The sequence below is a fragment of the Podarcis tiliguerta genome (assembly GCF_965153285.1).
Source record: "Podarcis tiliguerta genome assembly, chromosome: 14".
In the NCBI taxonomy this organism is placed as follows: domain Eukaryota; kingdom Metazoa; phylum Chordata; class Lepidosauria; order Squamata; family Lacertidae; genus Podarcis; species Podarcis tiliguerta.
In genome coordinates this window covers 16,278,403-16,296,525 of record NC_139547.1, presented here as the reverse complement: position 1 = coordinate 16,296,525, position 18,123 = coordinate 16,278,403, and the positions used below count along the sequence as shown (strand labels likewise).

Below are 18,123 nucleotides of genomic sequence, written 5' to 3'. Positions count from 1 at the left end.
GGCTTACTTAACGTAAGCAGGGGAGGGTGAATCTCAATTCTGGTTTCTCTCATTGATCACCTCTCCAACTCACCACATTTCCACAACCATTTGCAATTTTCATACAAAAACAAGCACTCATGAAATTCAACAGCACTTTACTGCCAATTCCTCCCACTATACAGATGTTTGTAGGCAATTTTACCTCATATATGTATGTGCAGAGCACTTTTCCCAAACGTAATGCATTTTTGTATGTTATTTTGACAAATATATGCATTTTACGAGTAACTTTACCCCAGTATATGCATTTTGTACACATTATTTGGCCGGAGAACTGCCTTGCAATATTCAGGAAAGTGTTTTTAAGACTGGTTGGATGGCCATCTATCATGTATTATCTAGTTGAGATTCCTGCATTGCAGGGGGTTGGACTAGATACCTCTTGTGGTCCCTTCTAACTCTACAGTTCTATGATTCTATTAAATTTGCCATCCAAGACTGGATTGGGAATTTCAGGCAGGTCTTTATTTTGTTTAGCTCTTACTTAAAAGCTGCCTTTCCAACCCTCTCCACAGCTCCCTGGGGGAGAATAAATGGCCATTAAACCAGTTTAAATCTGTAATGTAGACCATGACCCTCAACTGCTGAGGTTCTTCATGAACATTTCTTGGCCTATTCACAGTAGTCCTGCTCATCTGATATCCTGCTTCCACTTGTGGCATTCTTCCAGTGGAAATCAGGAGGTGAGGAAGCTACTGTAGCCTTCCAGACTCTACCAGACTCTGTGGACTGTACGTCCCATCAGCCTCAGTCAGCATGGCCAATGTCCATGGATGATAGGATATGTAGTCCGGACAGCATTATCTGGTGGGCCACAAGTTCCCCATCCCTGACTTAGACGAAGCAGCAGGTAAGCCTGAGAAGCGAAAGACAGTGTGATGAGCATGTTGCCATGTCAACAACTTAATACTCTGTGCTTTAATTATTGATTGACTCATGCTCCTCTAGGATATAATGCAAGCATTAACAGCACACCACAAAGGCTTCTGAACAGAATGTCCTGTGTCATCCAAAGGTGTGGCTAGTTCCCGAAACAGAAAGAGATCTAAAGGGCGGTGCTTAAGGCAAGTTGGCAATTTGACATGGAGGAGGTCAGGATGTCCCTCCAGAAAAATCTGGAACACCTTCTTGCTTCCTTCAAAATTGCAGTGGCAGCTTCCCTCGGCAGGACACTCCAATTTTTGCCTCAGCCAATTTTATTTATTTTTAGATAGATAGATAGATAGATAGATAGATAGATAGATCGAGATCATACTCTCATACACATAGAAAGGCAACATACAGTATATAAATGTTACCATCGCATAACAGTGCAATATTAAATAAAAGTGGCTGATAGGCAACATGAGTCATCCTCACAGCCCTTGAAATTGACTGAAGCCCATTGCTTTCAATAGACCTACTCGGCGTATGAATAAAACTGCATATCACCCACTGTTTATTTAATATCACCCAGTATAAATAAGATTTTATACATAACAAATAGCAGTTAAAACAGACAGCAGATAAATAATTTCTTAATTGTTATTTTTGCTTCTGGTCCCCCGTCCCCCCCCCCCAAAAAAAAAGACTTGAAATTTTAGTTTAGGCAAAATTTGATAGCGAATCATTCCAGTAAATGGGTTTGCCATGCAGGGGGTATAATTATTATGAGAGAAATTATAAAATACTTTCCTCTCAAGTCAATCCCCAATTATTCTAAGACATCGGAAGGCAAACTAAGGCCCAGGGGCCGGATCTCGCCCAATCGCCTTCTAAATACAAGTTCCGGCCCGTGGACAGTCTGGGAATCAGCGTGTTTTTACATGAGTAGAATGTGTCCTTTTATTTAAAATGAATCTCTGGGTTATTTGTGGGGCATAGGAATTCATTCTTTTTCTTTTCCAAAATATAGTCTGGCCCCCCACAAGGTCTGAGAGCCCCCTACTGAAAAAGTTTGCTGACCCGTTCTAAGATGACCAGGTGTAATTCCAGTTTGTAGATGAGTGATGTTGTGTCATAATAACACAAACAATGCTTTTTTGTGACAGTATTCACCAGTACAAACACCTCTTGTTTCTTGTCCATGGCAGCCATTTTGTGCTAGCACCTGAGGCCATTTTGTGATGGCACTCACAGCACTTGTATCAAGATACAAGTTCTGGAACCTCATTGTTTTATTATGTTTACCAAAGAAAAAGCACTGGGCACAAGAAAAATCACACATCCCAGAATCCCTTGAGGGTCATCTTAGTCAAACCTTTCATTGGTGCAGAGATAGAATAGCTCACAACAGACAGCTCTTCAGCCTCCATAGTCAAATTGCTCTTACCATCAAAATGTTTCTCATATCACTCAGCCAAAATCTGCAATCTTGCAACCTTTCAGAACACCCTATGCTTTTGCATTTCAGGACGTGGGGTTGCCATATTTTGAAGAGCAAAAAACAGGAGACATTTGCCTCCTGTGTTAAACTATGGGTCGCTATGGCAATGCTCTCCATGAAAAAGAGGACGTGTCCTGGGAAAAGAGGACATATGGAGCTTCCATGTGACCTTGTTTTGTTGTGCATTCATTCTGATTTGCTTGCTCTGATTACACAAAGCTGGCGAAAGCGTGGCATAAAACGGCAGAAATAAATGCCAAGGAGTAAGGCTGCAATCCCAACCCTGTTTACTTGGGAGTAAAGCCCATTGAAATCAATTGGGCTTACTTCTGAGTAAACATGGAATAAGGTTGTAAGTCATTCATTCAGATCAGGTTTAGTAGGATATAATACGGTCAAACCTTGGTTCCTGAACAGCTCCTTTTTGGAAAGTTTTGGCTCCTGAACGTCAAAAACCCGGAAGTAAATGCTCCTGTTTTCGAACATTTTTTGGAAGCCGAACATCCGACATGGCTTCCGCTTGAGTGCAGGAAGCTCTTGCAACCATGGCTTGGTTGTAAAACGTTTCAGAAGCCATACAGGCTTCCGGAATGGATTACGTTTGACAACAGAGGTTTGACCGTACATGCATGTTACTTCCCACCACCTAAAGATGGCCTGTAAAAACTTTATAGTTATTAATTGTCCTGGCCTGATAGCCACCTTTCGGCTTAATGAGCCAAACTCTCCCAGGCTCTGCCACCTCTTCACCTTATGCACTTAATCTCCCGAGAAAAGCACTGTCAAGAGCTTGCTGAACCCGTCTGACTATAACGTCCGCCGTGCAGCCAGCTCTGGCAGCACTATCCTCAAAGAGTTCCAAAAGGCTAGCGAAGCATGACTTTCCTGTCCTGGATGGCAGAGCCTCTCCCTAATCGGGCTGAGTGATGCCTTTGCCGGGTTCCACTTGCACTCCTTAATCTGTTAAAATACGTCCTAATACCTTCCCTACAGCTAACAGCAACGTGCAATTTTCAATGCTTAAGCTCTTTATTAAAGCAAGGCCCAAAAGGAACGAACATTAGAATTAGGGGGGGTAGGGATGAATAATTTGAGAAGTTCTGAAAACACGATGCTATAACAGATGTTTGTTCAGCTTTTTTAAAAAATACAACTAAAAGGTCAAGGCTATTGTTTCAGGCAAAGCACAGCCATCATTGTGGCTCAGATAATTTATTTGTACTTATTATAAGGGTTGTCAACCCTGTGCCCACGGGCACCAGTGTGCCTATCATTGCCTCTTGTGGCACCTACGACAAGGTCTCAGCAAATATTCCCTCAAAAAATGCATGATGCTTGAGAGGCTGATCTTTTTGCTCAGTTTCTGTTCTGTTGTCTCAGCCTCTTCTGCACTGAACACTCCCATGTTTCATTGGATGCCAGGATTGGACATCACCATGTCAGTGACTAATGTAAGTCACTTTTCCTCACTATGTGGGGGCCACACCCACAACATCTAGAGCAGGCATAGGTAAACTCAGCCCTCCAGCTGTTTTGGGACTACAACTCCCATCATCCCTAGCTAACAGGACCAGTGGTCAGGGATGATGGGAATTGTAGTCCCAAAACAGCTGGAGGGCCGAGTTTGCCTATGCCTGATCTAGAGGACCACAGGTCCCCGACCCTTGGGGGTAGTCATGTTGTTGTTGTTGTTGTTGTTGTTGTTGTTGTCGTTCTTCTTCTTCTTCTTCTTCTTCTTCTTCTTCTTCTTCTTCTTCTTCTTCTTGTCATCTGCCCAAATATTCAGAAAGGGACGACATGTCAGAACCAGTCCTTTTTTTTCTAAAAAAGATGTTTAGGGGTATTCTCATTTTGACTCAAGAAAATCACCGGGAAAGGAAATGAAGCTGCCATCGGAGGTGGTAACAACGAAATTGACCAATCACTGTGCTAGATTCCAACTCCTACTTCACACATTAAACGCTCGCTTTTGTCTGAGACTCAGGAAACACTGTGACAGGAAATGAGGCCGCCATTGGGGGTAGCAATGGAACCGACGATTCACCATGCTAATTTTTAAAAAAATTTAGTTTCTTCTCCCATTAGATTCACAAAATGTTTAGGGGTATGCGTACCCATGCGTGCGAGCTTTGCTGTCTTATTTTGCTGTTTCTTCAGCTTGTAAACTTCCTTGCGTAGAGCAATTTAGAAAGTAGAAAACTAAAAGTGGAATGAAACTTGACATGCAGCAAAGCACCACACACTTGCACAAAGCCCCGATTCTCCAAAACAAAGTTCAGAATTCTCCATCAAGCATTGCTCCAATGACAATTTTTATTGAGATGTGGCCCCGTGGGTTCATAAAATCCTCTCTGGAAGATTAAAAAAAAGAAAGTGAGATACAAATTTAACAGATTAGCTTTTACCAATAGACACCTGTTTAAAAGTCGCAAGTGTGGGGCTTGAGTTAGTTGCTTTCCACCCCCTCCTTCCCCTCTCCAGAAGGGACTATGATGCCAAGAGGTCACAGGTGAAACTAGTCTGAGGTTGACTGACCTATTCCCACACCTGCCCTGGGGAAGTGACAAGTGAGCAGGTGACTATCAGTGTGTCACTCCCCCCCCCCCCGTTGAGGAGGCACCAAACAGAAGTATTATAAACTCAGGGAACTACATGGCTGCCCTCCCACGAGTATGCAAGGAGCCAAGTGTATCCTTACAGCCTTTGAAGGGAACCATCGTCCACCATACATTCCCAATGGCCTGCCCAGGAAAAGACCTCGTGAGTACTTTTTGACTCAGCTTATTCAAGCTGCAGGACTAAAAGATTGCCTGTATGCCTGTTTTTGCAGTATTCAGGAGGGCGTACGTCTGCATGCCTCGTTGGCAAAAACGTTAAAGGCTTTCGCTTTTCCACCAAACGGGAGAGAGAGGAGCTACTAATGGCTGCGAAAACTCTTTTCTCTTATCTTTTCACCTTGTCTTTACTTTTTACTTCTCCCTCCTTCAGACATATTGTAATAAGCGGGAGTCTTTTTGCTTCAGATTTAAATTCTGGAGAACTCTGGGTGACATATTCTTCTTTTTAAAAGTTTGGTTTTTGGGGGGAGGGAGATGAGCAAGGAGATTTGGGGGTGAAATGGAGACCAAAGTTCAAAGCTCTTGCCTTGGTTCTATTCGAGACTTGGCTGAAAATGAGCACTGTATTTTAGGAGCACTGTATTTGTTGTGACCACTTCCATGATACCTTACAGTAACTATAACAATTTCATGGTATGTTACGCTGACCCTTGTCTTTATCTTGCCTGGTTAGGTTATTTGGAATGAGTGAAAAGGCCTTTCTGAGTGTAACTCTCTTTCACAGAAAATTCATTGGCTTTCTCTCTCTTTAACTTCCTCCACCAGGTGAACACAGTTTTATGTTGTATCCAACTAACTACTACTCAGAGTAGACCCATTGAAATAAGTGAACCCATGTTACTCATGCTCCTTAACTTCAATGGGCCTACTCTGATTAGGATTTACAATGGATACAACTGTTGCCCAGGTGAGCTTACTCGTTTTAATTATTTGCTATGATGCTTCTGGCTTTTGGCTTCTTATATTTGTAATTGTTTAATTCTTGGTTGTTACATTGTATTTTTTAACGTTGTTAGCTTCCTTGAGCACTGCTTTAGTAAAACAGGATAAAACTAAATAAATCAATGTTACCAATGCAGATCAAACAGTTATATGATGATGATACAAAAGAATTTGTGTATTGACATGCTGGCCTAGCAGACAGAGGCATCATGGTTATATTTAAATGGACCTTAGTGTGTGGAGTTAATGAGTTGAACACAGAGAGAGGTTTTTCTGAGGAATACTTGCCGGTGGCCCTGAACATGGCGGGCAATTGCCCTCCTGAAATTGTGGGTCAGCAATGGGGCCTTTTCTTTGGAACAGTGATGTTGCTTGCTTGGTCTATGTGGCTACTGTAGGGCCAAACCCCGTAAACTGTGGCTAGCAGTGAATGTACCAACCCTCTACACTGGTCTCTGCACTTGATTCATATAGATGCCATGTTAGCGCTGTCTCTGGGCACAAATCAGCCTTTATAATGTTAGTCAATCAAAAACATCCACAGATGTAGAGGAAAAGATCCCATTACATCAGGCATAGGCAAACTTGACCCTCCAGATGTTTTGGGACTACAACTCCCATCATCCCTAGCTAACAGGACCAGTGGTCAGGGATGATGGGAGTTGTAGTCTAGTGTTTAGCAGGCATAGGCAAACTTGGTCCTCCAGATGTTTTGGGACTACAACTCCGATCATCCCTAGCTAACAGGACCAGTGGTCAGGGATGATGGGAGTTGTAGTCTAGTGTTTAGCAGGCATAGGCAAACTTGGTCCTCCAGATGTTTTGGGACTACAACTCCCATCATCCCTAGCTAACAGGACCAGTGGTCAGGGATGATGGGAGTTGTAGTCCCAAAACATCTGGAGGGCTGAGTTTGCCTATGCCTGCATTACATCCATAAAAGCTTGCAAAAGATCACGCAGGGATAGATGCTGTGGCACAGGGTGAGAGCATCAGATGTATCCCCTGGGTTAGCTGCCTCCTCTAGTGGGCCAATCTTTGTGCTTGGGAAGAGGGATATCTCTCTACAACAGGGGTAGCCAGTCTCATGTCCTCCAGTTGTTGCCGGTCTACAACCACCCTTCCCAGCCAACATGGTCAGGGATGATGGCAGCTGTATAGCCCAGCAGTATCTCGAAGGCACCCTACTGTTTGTCCCTGCTCTACAAAATGCAGCCATTGTGTGTATTTCCATGTAGAGGCCTTTATTGATTTATCTGCCGGTGCCAGGAATGGAGGGCTCCGTGTACAAAGGTTGTACACTCGCATAAAAAGCCAAAGTGATATTTAAGTCAAGTGGTCACTGGCTTGCACAAAATGTTTGATCCTGTTTTTCTTTTCCTCTGCTTCTATACTTGAACCCCTTTCGTAGAGACGCAAAGCCAAACAATTGAGCACATGACTTCAAAAGACGGAACTACTTAAAGCAGGAGAGGTTCCTCTAATGGCTGCCTTCCATTTGCTACGTACTTCAGATGGTAACTTTCCTGGTCTCTTTGAAGGTTCTTCCTTCAAGTAGAACAGAAGAGGTGTTTTTTTGTTAACTTTAGGGAGATGGCTTCCCCAACCCCATACTCTTTTCTATGGCTTTCTTTCTTTTCTTTTCTTAAAAAGCAACGTTTTATTGCCTGGGAATATGAGGGTCTCTTTTCTTAACCATCGCGGCAGATAGCTGCTGTTTTGCTGGGTCCCTCCTCCACTTCAGTCTTTTACAGCCCTCTTTTCAAAAAAGAAGCTAGTGTCATTACCAATGATGTCTTGGTTGGAGGGCGGGCTAGGAAACTAAAATAGCAGGTGATGGGAAGGATCTCAGCCCAAGACCCTAGAACATAGGTAGGCAAACTAAGGCCCGGGGGCCGGATCCGGCCCAATCGCCTTCTAAATTTGGCCCACAGACGGTCCGGGAATCAGCATGTTTTACATGAGTAGAATGTGTCCTTTTATTTAAAATGCATCTCTGGCTTATTTGTGGGGCCTGCCTGGTGTTTTTACATGAGTAGAATGTGTGTTTTTATTTAAAATTCATCTCTGGGTTATTTGTGGGGCATAGGAATTCGTTCATTCCCCCCCCCAAAAAAAATATAGTCCAGCCCCCCCCCCAAGGTCTGAGGGACAGTGATCAGGCCCCCTGCTGAAAAAGTTTGCTGACCCTGCCCTGGAAAGCCACTACTAGAAAAGGACAATTAAAATTGGGGCCAGCCCAAGACATTTTGGCACCTGAGGCCAACCACAAAATGGCGCCTTCCTCCCCACCAGGGAAGAAGGGGTGAATGAAGATCTATATCAGGAACAAGGGCAGAATAAAGAGTTACATCAGGTTCTGCTGCCCCTGTTGATCCAGCTGCCTGAGGCGGTCACCTCAACTTGCCTCATAGGTGGGACGGTCCTGATCCAAAAGGAACAGCTTCCCTGTGAAGAAAGGTTACAATCTTTGGGACATTTAAGTTTAGTAGGAAGGCAAAAAAGCAAAGTGGGGATGTGACAAAGGTTTAGAAAATCTTGCATATTGTGGGGAAAGGGGTTATACTGTGGACTGAAATTCAATGAGACTTTTTTCCGATACATACAGTGGATGCTTGGGTTGCAAACGTGATCCATGAGGGATGCAAGTTTGCAACCCGCAGCGGTGCTTATGTTTGCAACCTGCAGAGGCGCGTCTGCGCACGCGTGGGTTGCGATTTGGCGCTTCTGCGAATGCGCAAAAAGCGATTTAGCTCTTCTGCACATGTGTGGCCTCTGAAACCTGGAAGTAACCTGTTCTGGTATTTACGGGTTTCGGCAGGTCTGTAACGTGAAAAAATGCAACCTGAAGCATCTGTAACCCGAGGTAGGACTATACAGTGGTACCTCGCAAGACGAATGCCTCGGAAGACGAAAAACTCACAAGACGAAAGGGTTTTCCATTTTCGGAGTTGCTTCGCAAGACAGATTTCCCTAAGGGCTTGCTTCTCAAGACGGAACATCTTGCGCCTTTTTTGTTAAACCGCCAATGCATTCCTATGGGAAACCGTCAATACACAGCGGTGCTTCACAAGACGAAAAAACTCGTAGAACGAAAAAACTCGCAGAACGAATTAATTTCATCTTGCGAGGCACCACTGTATAGGATTGTGCTGCTCACGTAGTTTTATCAGAAGGTGAGAGGAGACGGCCTCGAGGCAAAGTGTTTCCTCTTCAGAATCTAATGCCTACGTTGCTGCTTCCACCTTTGGCACAAAATGGGAGATTTAAAAGTGGAGCACTTTAAAAACAACACAACTTATTGTTCTGGGCGACTGATGGGATCATCACAGCGAAAGGCCAGAGCAGAGGCTATTTTCCTTAGGCTGGCTATTTCTTTAGATAGCTGCTCCACTCCCAGCTTCTAAAGAGACATATTTAGTGTATCTCTATGTGTGTGTGCAATATATATATACATATTTTATGGGTGTGGGTGTACATGGGCCTTTGCAGTTTTGCAGGCTAGATCTTCCTGGAGCAAGTGGGGAAAAGTTATATTTCTGAAACTCTGCTGGTGTTGCAGTCATGCTAGATGAATAGGTGAATAGGCTGAGTATTTCCAAACGATTTATTCAGCTGATTAGAAAGGTCAGAGAACCTCATCTGCAAAGAAGCAATTGGGAGTCTTGATGTTACCTATGAAGGCCTCAGATGCCCAGTTGGGTCCTATGCTGGGCCATGGGTGTAGCCAGGGGCAGGCAGGGGGCAGCCCCCCCATCAAGTACCGTATTATTCGCTCTATAAGACGCACCTTTTCCCTCCTAAAAAGTAAGGGGAAATGTGTGTGCATCTTATGGAGCGAATGCAGGCTGCGCGGCTATCCCAGAAGCCAGAACAGCAAGAGGGATCTCTGCACAGCGCTCCCTCTTGCTGTTCTAGCTTCTGCCCCTCTGTCCCTTCCCCCACCTCCCAGAAAAGCCCCCAAGAGCCGCGCTCCCTTTAAAGAGCGCACGGCTCTTGCTGGCTTTTGCGGGAGGTGAAGGGACAAAGTGCGCAACTTTTCCCCGAGGTGGGGCCGTGGGGGCTTTTCCCCGAGGAGAGAGAAGGGCAGACAGTCAGTGACGGGGAAAAGCAGCCAGTCAGTTTCCTCGGGGAAACTTCCTTGCGCCTGCAAGCGCCGCACACACGCTCCCTTTAAAGATTTTTTTTTTCTTGCATCCCGCCTCTAAAAACTAGGTGTTAGGATATTTCTGTTCCACCTTAAAAGGGAGCAGGATGTTTGTGTCACAGCCTGCGCATTTCCTGTTTCACAGGATATTTCTGTTGTGTCTCTGCTTTCATCTCTCTCTCTGTGCCGGAACACTGAAGCAGGCAGTCATGTTTTTCTTTGTTCTGACCAACGCAGAAATAAACTTGTAAATCATGCTCTCCTGAGTGCATCTGAGTGCATTATCTGTTGATAGAGCGTGCATCGGCTCTAGGATGTGGCAAGCTATTTCTGGAGCTCGTGTCGCTAATTGCTGATAATGCGTGTCTGCGGGAGATCGATGGACGTCCGGAGACGACGTGGAGTCATGATGGACTTTGTCTCCCTGGCAGTATCCCAACACTAGGTGCGTCTTATGGTCAGGTGTGTCTTATGGGGCGAAAAATAAGGCAAATTAAAACAAATACTTAACTAACTGAGGTTCTGCCCCTCCTAACATGAAGTCGCTCCCCCCAGACATAAATCCATGTGCTGGGCTTGATTAGACCTGTAGGCCAGAAATTGTCCCTTTCCCCCACCCCAACATACACTTTAACAGGTGTCTGGCATGCAGAAACCAAGAGGCCGGCACTTTTCCCATGCCAGGAAAACTTCCCCACACCTCCAAGTCAGTCTGTTCCAAAAAGCTATAGCATTGGGGGGGGGGGCTGCCTCTCCTGGTTCTATTTATACATCCTGTGGGGTCAGGGCTCATTTCCCAGCCCACATTCTGAACACAGGGATTCCCACTTTTCTCTCCAAAAGTACTTTTTTCTTTTCCCAAACAAATTAAGCCCAGCTGTTCACTTATCAACCTTTTAGCAGCATTTCACAAAGGCAGGTTCTTGCCGATCCTGCAATGAAGTAAAGCACGGCTTTCCAAACTGTATGCCATGACATATTAGTGTGTCAGCTGCAGTGTGCAGTTGTGTTGTGAGAACTCTCCCCACACTCCTTCCAGGGCCAGAAAGGGGTTAGTTTAACTTCTGGTTTGTTAGGAAAACTGAATTACCATGTCACAAAATGAGGCATGTCTAAAAAAGTGTGTCACCAACATTGAAAAGTTTGGAAAGCTCTGAAGTAGAGCATCAAAAGTGACTGATTCTTGAAGAGGGAAACTCCAGTTGCTTCTCTTGTTGGTGGAGTTGCCTGTCTGTGGTCAGTATGGACAATGTAGGCTCTGCTTTGGAAGTGCTGCATACAGCACTCTCAGACCCTCCAAATGTCCCTGCTTTCCAGGGACAGTCCTGCATTTACAGAAGCTGTCCTGGTTTCTGATTTCATCCCAGAATGTCCCGCTTTTCCTTAAAGGTAAAGGTAAAGGTACCCCTGCCCATACGGGCCAGTCTTGACAGACTCTAGGGTTGTGCGCCCATCTCACTTAAGAGGCCGGGGGCCAGCGCTGTCCGCAGACACTTCCAGGTCACGTGGCCAGCGTGACAAAGCTGCATCTGGTGAGCCAGCGCAGCACACGGAAACGCCATTTACCTTCCCGCCAGTAAGCGGTCCCTATTTATCTACTTGCACCCGGGGGTGCTTTCGAACTAGGACATCCCTATTTTCATTGGAGAAATGTTGAAGGCTTTGAAGCTATCTGACCCCCAGACCTTCTGAAGGCAGCCCTGTACAGTGGTACCTCGGGTTACAAACACTTTGGGTTACAGACTCTGCTAACTCAGAAGTAGTACCTCAGGTTAAGAACTTTACATCAGGATGAGGACAGAAATTGCATGGCGGCAATGGAAGGCCCCATTAGCTAAAGTGGTACCTCAAGTTAAGAATGGACCTCCAGAACAGTGGCAAGAGAAACTGATGAGTTATGCAAAACTTGCTAAATTGACATACCAACTGTGACTTTAAGGACAACTGTGACTTTAAGGAAGAATGGGAACTTTTTACAAATTACTTAAAAGGACAACAAAATGAATTGGACTCCTTGGCAGGTTTTGTATAAACATACACAAATTTATTGGTTGATAACATGATAGATAGATAATGCAAGGATATGTATAATTTCATAACACGCAGAGAATAATATGTACAGAGAAATCAGAGAGAGGAACTGAGGGAAGTCCCTGGTGGGGCGGGGAGGGGGGAAAGGGGGAAAAATAATGTACAGTGGTACCCCGCAAGACGAATGCCTCGGAAGACGAAAAACTTGCTAGACGAAAGGGTTTTTTGTTTTCTGAGGTGCTTCGCAAGACGGATTTTCCTAAGGGCTTGCTTCACTAGACGAAACGGCCTCTCGTGTCATGGCGACGGTCACTGCACGCACGCACGCTCACTTCCCCGCTCCTCCGGCTCCCTCCCACCTTCCGGCTGCTGACTCCTCCGGCTCCCTCCCACCTTCCGCCCTCGCGGCCAGCGTTGCAGCCGGAGTCGCGCTCCTGAGCCCCGCCGCCCTCCAGCAGCCGCGTCGCGCGGTGGCCACAAGGCGCGGGTGAGTCCGAGGTACCGGCTGCGGCAGCTGTCCTGCTTCTCCCCGCCCCTCCCCACCGTTGTCAGTGTTTAACTGCAGTGGTGCTTCGCAAGATGAAAAAACTCGCTCAACGGAAAAACTTGCGGAACGAATTAATTTCGTCTTGCGAGGCACCACTGTATGTGATTATACGGTCTGATAATTTATTATGTGGAAATTGTTTAATAATTTATTTTTTTTAAAGTGGACCTCCTGAACGAATTAAGTTCATAACCAGAGGTACCACTGTATAGGGAAGTTTTTAATGTTTAATGTTTTATTATGTTTTCATATATGTTGGAAGCTGCCCGGAGTGGCTGGGGCAACCCCAAGTATAAATAGAAAATGATGATGGAATAGGACGTCCCTATTTTCATCAGAGAAATGTTGGAGGGTATGCCTGGGATTGTGCTGCTTCAGAATGCAGGTGGGGAATTGTTCATCTGAATGCTTCTGGATGACAAAGGAAACAGGGGAGAAAGCTGAGCTAAACTCCTTCTCCCTGATGGGCTAGGATTCTATGCATAGCAATGGTGACTACCCTGTGGCCCAAGCACTACAGGATTACTCCAGTTCCCAGTAGCCCTAGCCAGTATCGCCAAGAGTCAGGGATGATGGGAGTTGTAGTCCAAAAACATCTGGATGAGCACAGGTTTCCTGCTCCTGACGCATGGGAACTTCAGAAAACACCTGTTTGGTTAAAAACCCAGGAGAAACTGTATTGTATGTCATTTCAGAAATTGATCCTGAGGCCAAACCTGCGAAGTGAATAGGGGTTTTGCAGCAGTAAGGGAAATTTGCATACGCCCAGGAGAAGTATCTAAAATATATTGGGTTGTAGCCAATGCTACTCCTACTCAGAGTAGACCCATTTAAATTAATTGGCATGACTATTTTAGGATGATTAATTAGGTCTTCCCTGAGTAGGATTAGCATTGGAAACAATCCTATGTATTCTGATCCTGGCAAAAATATTTGAACTAAATATTCTGGATCAAATGAACAGTCTGTTCTTAAGTCTGTCCCTCTTACTTAAAAGTATGCATGTTTAAAATGGCAATGGTAATTTATTTACCCATGTTGCTTCATATGCATTTTACGCTGCTATAGTGCATACCGACACAATGTTTTCCTTCCGGGATCGTACAAAGTGCAATAAGAATAATGGGCAAAACGTTCAGTGCTACTAAATGTAATGCTATAACTACATGACATGCCTTAAGGACATAAACTAGGAAGCATAGTTGTATTATATTTCATTGTTGAGATTTGGGTAAACAAACATAGGTGTGGTGTGTGTGTGTGTTTGTGTGTGTGTGTGTGGTACAGGTGATGGTGTAAGAAACCACAATGGGTAAACATGCCACATTTGTTCTGAGATTTGAAAAATAAACTTGTCCTTGGCTTTCCTTCTTTATTCTCCTCTATTGGCTTCTGCACAATCGGGGGTTTTCAAACATTTTTCCTCCTCAAGATGACTAGAAACTTCCCCCCCCCCAGCCTTCAAAGAACAATATGTCCAACATTCTAGTAACAAGAGCATGCGGTTCACACACAAATACAATTCAGGGCAGCTTTATACGTGTCTACTCGGAAGTTAGCCCTATTGACCTCAATGGGACTTAAAGGGAAGTGTGTACAAGATTGAAACCTTAGAGCTGCTAGGGTATTGGCCTTAAAAGTGTATGTAAGGCCAGGTTATCAATCATTCTGAAATGCGGGCTATACAGTGCCAAAAAAGCTCTCTGCTAGCAGCCTATTGTGGTCAGTTTTGTGGGGCTTAATCACTTAGATGGTTAGTGGATGTAACGTTCCGCCTTGTCATAAGAGACGGTTGCATTAGATAATCTCCGGATCCCTGCCAGTTCTCTGAATTTTGCCGTGCAATTGAATGCTTTGTAAAGTAGTCATCCAACTGCTTCCCCCACTAGGGAGGCAAGCAGTTCTATTATTATTATTATTATTATTATTATTATTATTATTATTATTATTATTATTATTTTCAGGGGGTACTCAAGGGCATGCAGTACTGGCACCTCTTTTGGTTGTTGTTTAAAAGTGTGGCACTTAATGTAACAATTTCATGGTGAGTGCTGGTACCTATTTTTCTAGGAAAAAAGCACTAAACAGAAGCATCCTTTGACATTCACACATCTACAAATTTTGCAGCGCAGTTCTCCAGCCAAGTATTGCGTACCAAGATGCACATACAGTGGTACCTTGGGTTAAGTACTTAATTCGTTCCGGAGGTCCGTCCTTAACCTGAAACAGTTCTTAACCTGAAGCACCACTTTAGCTAAGGGGGGCCTCCCACTGCCGCTGCGCCGCTGGAGCATGATTTCTGTTCTCATCCTGAAGCAAAGTTCTTAACCCGAGGTACTATTTCTGGGTTAGCTGAGTCTGTAACCTGAAGCGTATGTAACCCGAGGTATCACTATATTAGGGTAAAATATATCTGTGAAAATGCATATGAGTTGTGTAAGTTTCCCCCCAAAAATCTAGCCTCCACTGCAATAGATAATGGGGCTCTTTATAAGTGTTCCTTTAGTACAAATACTAGTACAACAACCGGGGCCGGATTTAGGTTTGATGAGGCCCTAAGCTACTGAAGGTAATGCGGCCCTTTACAAGTCTAGCTGTCCTTTGTCAACAGCAAATTGTTGCTGTTTTTTGTGTTGAATATATGCTATATGGTAATTTATGGACCTAATAGGTATCTAAAGCCATTTCCTCAGAACCAAATATGTATTTTATCAAAGTAATTAATGAACTGAAATACAATTAAGAAGTAGATTAATAGTGAATACAATTAAGAAGTAGTACTGCATTTTTCCGTGTATAAGATGCCCCCTGTTTTTAGGGACACCAATTTAAGAAAATAGGGAGGAGATTGCCCCGTGTATAAGACCACCCACAGTTTGTCACATATTTTTAAAGTAATAAAATACATGGAAAAGTATGGTATATTAATAGTGAAATGCGGTAACTATTAAGCTCTAACTTTAAATGATTGGAGGGCCCATAACTTACATCATAGGAGCCTACGCAACACAAAACAAAACACTGTTGCTGTGTGTAGGTTTTATTTTACTTGTTTTTTATCTTATATTTTGGAAATGTACATCCAGTTTTTTTATCCCTTTAAATTTTTTGGAGCCCCCCAAGAGAGTGGGGCCCTAAGCTATAGTTTGTTTAGCTTATACAGTGGTACCTCAGGTTACATACGCTTCATGTTACATACGCTTCAGGTTACAGACTCCACTAACCCAGAAATAGTGCTTCAGGTTAAGAACTTTGCTTCAGGATGAGAACAGAAATCGTGCTCCGGCGGCGCGGCAACAGGAGGTCCCATTAGCTAAAGTGGTGCTTCAGGTTAAGAACAGTTTCAGGTTAAGTACGGACCTCCGGAACGAATTAAGTACTTAGGTACCACTGTACATAAATCCGGCACTGACAACAACCCTCAGACTCAGGAGAACTCCCCTGTTCAAGAAAGGGTTAATCTTGCAGACCTTCTCCAGAGACATCTGGCAAGAGCTGTGGGTGTTGGCTGTGGCAGATCCCAGGTCTGTACCAGTCGCTACAAGGGATCTGTCATGACTCTTGATTTATCCTCCCTCCCCTCTCCCGCCCCCACCCGCCCCAATGTCGTGGGGTATGGGATGTTGAAACGGCTGCGGCTCTAACGAAAAATACGAAAAAAAACATGACAATTATGATTTAGTATCTTGGGAGGCATGTTGCTGGCCTCGGTTCATAGCTGGCGAATGTACTGGAAGTGACTCCGTGTTTTCTGTTTTAAAAACACTTTAAACATAATTTGGGCATTCGGAACAGGAAAGGAAGGGGGTGGATTGGCAGCACTGAGAATTTTGCATATGTTCGTGCATGACAGGGTGTGTGTGTGTGGTGGCAGATGATTAAATCAAGGCATGTGCTGAAGCTCAGGCAGACTGTAGATAATCTGGGAGTGAAGAACAGAAAAGGGAGAATCTGTCAGTTTTGGTTTCTCCCAGTTTCCCATTCTTCCACTCCTGTAAGTTCAGTTCTCCACAATTCCAAATCAGTCTGTGATTAAAAAAAATTAGCACTTTGTGTGAATTTCTCCTAAGGTATACATTTTTATATGCAATTTTGCCTAATATACACACTTTGCAAAACACCTTACCCTAAAATGATGCTTTTTTTTTTTTTGGTATGATAATTTTACCAATATATGGTTTTTGTACATGACTTTAGAACTGCACTTCAAAATGGGGAGAATATGAACTTGCAAGGGATGTGTGTGTTTCAGTTTGTATATTGCTTCGGGAAGTAAAAAGTGTTATGAATTGTGTTGTTTGTGCGCCTTATTCAGTATTGAGCGTCTTTGCCAAAGCATAACTATTCTCCTTGTCTGTGGCTTGATGGTGACTAAATTATATTGTGCACAAGCTGCTGTATGGAAAAGCGCATGAATCTGACATTTGAAGAGTTTGTAAGTAAACCATTTTTAACTTACCAAATGTGTGGTCTCTTTCTGTGCTAAGGGGAGAACTTTGGAAGCAACTTGAAAGGAGATATTTTAAAGATTTAACAGCCTATATTTCCACACTTTGCTGCATGTTTTGTGATTTCAAATCTCTTCCGGAGGTTCTCTCACCAAAGAGTATTTGCCCCAAACCTGGATCCAGGCATCCAGCGAATTCTCTTTTTATTTTATCTATATATATTTTCTTCTTTTAACCAAATGAACCAACACAAAGTTTTCCTCCCTCAACCTACAGGGACCTTCTACTGGGTCAGACTCCTCCAACTCTTTGAGCAAATCGTATTTCTCCTTGCCATTTTCCAATGTACTTATGACACCTACCTTCTAGGGTTGTTGTATTCGTGTGCTTCAGAATGGGGCTGAAGCTGAGAGAAAGTGGCTTAGCTTAGCAAACTAAGGGGGGGGGAATTGCACTTTCTAAACAGGAAGCTGCTGATGATTCTGTATGAGTATACCAGCATGATATTAGAGTGCGTGTTTATCACATTGATATTTTAGGGACGCGGGTGGCGCTGTGGGTTAAACCACAGAGCCTAGGACTTGCCGATCAGAAGGTCGGCGGTTCGAATCCCCGTGACGGGGTGAGCTCCCATTGCTCAGTCCCAGCTCCTGCCAACCTAGCAGTTCAAAAGCATGTCAAAGTGCAAGTAGATAAATAGGTACTGCTCCAGCGGGAAGGTAAACAGCATTTCTGTCCGCTGCTCTGGTTCGCCAGAAGCGCCTTAGTCATGCTGGCCACATGACCCGGAATCAGCCAATAAAGCAAGATGGGCGCCACAACCCCAGAGTTGGTCACAAGTGGACCTAATGGTCAGGGGTCCCTTTACCTTTACCTTTTATACTGCATTTTTAAGTGCATACCACTTCTTTTTAAAGTAATTTGTGAAGTGCCCTTAGAATGATGGGGCTTTGGTTTGTTTGTTTGTTTGTTGAACAACGGAG

The 18,123-nt window shown here is 44.2% G+C and overlaps 1 long non-coding RNA gene across 1 annotated transcript; it reads right to left on the bottom strand.

Moving 5' to 3' along the window:
• Positions 1-587: 587 nt before the first annotated feature.
• Positions 588-2,455, bottom strand: LOC310664088. Its single transcript, XR_014504776.1, has 2 exons — positions 2,354-2,455; positions 588-898 (listed from the first exon to the last, which is right to left on the bottom strand). It is a non-coding gene; the product is annotated as an uncharacterized lncRNA (long non-coding RNA).
• Between the last annotated feature and the right edge of the window lie 15,668 nt (positions 2,456-18,123).